Source organism: Apteryx mantelli, chromosome 5 (assembly GCF_036417845.1).
Source record: "Apteryx mantelli isolate bAptMan1 chromosome 5, bAptMan1.hap1, whole genome shotgun sequence".
Taxonomy (NCBI): Eukaryota; Metazoa; Chordata; class Aves; order Apterygiformes; family Apterygidae; genus Apteryx; species Apteryx mantelli.
In genome coordinates, this window is record NC_089982.1 from 40201684 (window position 1) to 40205296 (window position 3613).

General features: G+C 32.1%; 1 protein-coding gene across 4 annotated transcripts in view; it reads left to right on the forward strand.

Annotated features, from left to right (window-relative positions):
• The window catches only part of GRIA2 (glutamate ionotropic receptor AMPA type subunit 2), a 96000-nt gene extending 95364 nt beyond the window's left edge, over window positions 1–636 (forward strand). For all 4 annotated transcript variants that reach the window (XM_067297853.1, XM_067297848.1, XM_067297850.1 and 1 more), the window contains one exon: window positions 1–636. This exon is cut by the window's left edge. The gene's annotated coding sequence lies outside the window, so the exon portion shown is untranslated.
• The last annotated feature ends 2977 nt before the right edge of the window (window positions 637–3613 follow it).

Consider the following 3613-nt stretch of genomic DNA (forward strand, 5'->3'; position numbering starts at 1 on the left):
TCTTGAAGACTTCTCTTTCAGCCAAGAATTCTTATATTTGTGGAGTTCATCTTGGATTGTAATGAATGCTTAGTTCAAAACACAACACCATTTTCTACACAAGTTCAAGATGAAGCTTGACTGACATGCACAGCTAACATGGAAGTACTGTAATCTAACTGAAGTCGTTGTACAGGCAACACACCAGTTTCTGCAGCCACTGTTGTTAGTCCCTTGGTTCATACTGACTTAAGCACACTTGACATCAATTGCATCAAGATGTGACATGTTTTATAAGAAAAAAAAACATTTAAAATGAAAAAAATATTTTTAGGTATTTTCACAAACAAAAACTGGCTTTTAAATAATTTTGCTTCCATAATGGTTGAATATGACAAACAAGAAAAAGAAAAAAAAGGAATTTAGACTGCGGGGAAGTGGAATATCAAAATAAGGCTTAAGACATCAATTCCATATTTTTCAAAGCCAAATATGTAATGCTGAGAAGAGAAAAAATAAATAATAATTAAAAGGTTCAAAACTTGTAATTTAATATTGTTATTAAAACTTTGCTGTATATCCTATTCTTTAACATTTGGTGTTAATATCAAATTACTTGGCAATGCTTGACATTTGAAATAAACTTTTTTCTATGGTTTTATTTGCAAGTTGTTCCATTAATTTTACTAGCTGCAGTTGGGTTCTAAACAGTCTTAAATCTAAAAGGACACTGTCAAGGTTGGGTCAGTGTATTAGTTTTTGGCAGTGTCGCCATCCCCAGCTCATTTGAATCTGTTCAACAGTTCTTTCTATAGATGAGCCGAAGCTGTTAATGCTCAAATACACATTTTGAACTCTAAAGATCAAGGATATTCTGTGTTAGAGTGGTACTTCATACCACCTCATGGGAGTCAGATAGGTGCTGATTTGGAGTCCAGTTCCTCTTAACTCTGAAGTGCAGGGATTTACGATCCAAAGATTTGGTTCATATGTATCTCTACTTTTGTACAATTGTGTTCATAAGATATGTACAGAGAGAGGACTATCAGTAATAACTGATAAATGGCAAGCACAAGTGTAAAATGCTTTTTAAAAATATAAAACAAACAGATCTCAAAATTGTTCCTTTAAGGAAGCAGTTTTCAAACTATTAAAACCAATTCTAAGCAGTACCTAGTAAAGTTCTTTTTTTATGAAAAAATACCTTGACAATGTCTTTTTAAATTAAAAACAATAATAACTGAAATTAGCTGTAAGTCTGTACTGATGAAATGTAAGAGCTTACATGAAACTTAATCATTATGAATATTCTTTGCAATCTGAAGTTGTCATACATTTTAATTATATGTATTTAAAGACCATAGCTCTACTTACAAAGCAAAAAGGAATCCTAGGAGGGGTGCAATAACATTAATTTAAATGCTAATACAAAATAAACCAAAATAATATTTCTCTAGCTTTCCCTGTAGATAAAATACCATACATTTGGTTGAAAAGCTTCCATTTTTGTGCATTGTGGATGCAAAAAAGATACATTATGCTTCATGCAGTATCAATAATTCTCTTGTTTCATTTTGGACTTAAATAAAATTTGAAATAAAACTTGCAGTTTTAGTTGGAATCCATCTCTTAGGCTTAAGTAAAATATTTACTGAACACCACAGGAGACAGAGCGTTTATCAAAAAGTTTAAATCCCTTCTCATGGTACAAGCTCTGAGCTTGTTTCTGCAAGCACGTGAGCACAGTGTATACTCTCACTGCTGTCAGTCTAAGAGATACATAAGAGATAAGTGTTTGCGATACCAGACAAACTTGCCAGTAACTTCCCCATAATTAAACTAAACCATTTCTTGATGCATCTGTTGAAGTAATCCATAAGTTTTCTGTGCGTTACTCCCCATCAAGAATGTTGGGGAAAGCATTCTGATTTTTAATGTTCAATGCTAGAATGACCAAACTAAAATAATATTCATATGGTAATCTAAACTTTTTGAAAAAGTAGAATTGCATTACTGTATACAGTGGAAAGCTATTTATTGTACCTCTGGGCTTATTCCTCTAAAAATCGTAGCGTAAAAAATCTTTGTCAAGCCTGAACTGATGTATATAACCAAAATAATGTAAAGTTATATTTTCATGTTTTTATACTTAACAACATGATGGGAATACATAATGTATGAATATTTCAATTACAGATAATATTGATTGGATAATATACATCTCAGTTAAAAAGCAGTAATCCTAGTTTAATATCCATGTTACAGTACATCAGTATATTGCTATATAAAGTATGTCTGTGTGCATTTAAGTGAAAAAGTAGTCAAGAGTGATGAAAGCTGTCCAAGGGTTTTTTATTCATTTTATATGAAAACTGTTATGGAGCAACCAAAATGTTTATGAACTTAATCTTGTGTAAATTTCAAAATGTCCTTTACTGTAGCTTTTTGTTTACAGTACAGTATCTTATTTTCTGCTTTGTTAAATGAGTAACGGTACAAAGCTGGACATACACTTTCTAAGACATTAACGTTCCCGTTTTTTCATGTATACCTATATGACAGAAAATGCTTCTGATTTTATTTTTAAATCTAACACATGATGGCTTTTCTGGAGTGTTGTATAAACTTCAATCATACATAAAAAATCTTCTTAAAAAAGGCAAAAGACCCTTAATGTCTGTTTAGTATTATTGAAATCTGTTTTCTTATTCATTATAAATGTATTTTCATAAGGTTTTACATATAGAAAACCTGTTTGTCCCCCCAGTTGTATTTCTGGAATGTAACCTTCATGATCATGCTTATAATGGCAGTGTGGTAGGATGGTGTGCTCGTAAAGTTAAGTATCTATTCAATAACTCTACTGAAAAGCTGTCAGATATTCCTTGGACCAGTAATTTTTTACTTCAACAGATTTTTAATGTGTTCAAACCAGGGAAAGGACCTGAGAAATGGCAAGTGTTTTAGGTGTATATTAGTAGTGTTGCTATTATAAATCTCTCTATAATAGCAAACAAATTGAGTTTGAAGAGATTTACAGTATGAAAGGTTCAACTCTTTATTTTAAATGTGTAACATTTTAATAGAGAGTTTTTCTTGGGAACTATCTCCTCTTTGGCTGATAGATGTGGGCAACATCTTTACACCAAGTACAGTGCCTACATAGCTGTATTTTTAAAGTACAAATACATGATTTCAGCTATCTTTTGGTGCAATTGGGTATCTGAATATAGTGTTACTCTCTTCTTGTCACCAGCAAAATAGAATCAGGAGCAGCTATGTTCTGGGTGATGTCTGCTACTCAGATATCAGGCTACTCAGATCTGTTTTACTGTACCAAAGTTTCATTTATCCTGGTATGATATCACAAAAATTTGCTGAGAGACCTATCAGGTCCAAATTATCTTAGGAATTCATATTATATCAAGCACTCTGAATAAAATTTAGCAAATAACTTAACTGTGGGCTTAACTTTGAGGATTTTCCCCAGCATTAGTTTTTGTAGATAATATACAGCACTACATATATGTGTAAGATAGAATCAGGGAATTGTATGCACCAATGACACCTATGTGACTAATTTCATTTAATCTATGCCTCCCGTTGCTTTTCCTGAAATTTGGGCAGTGGTTCA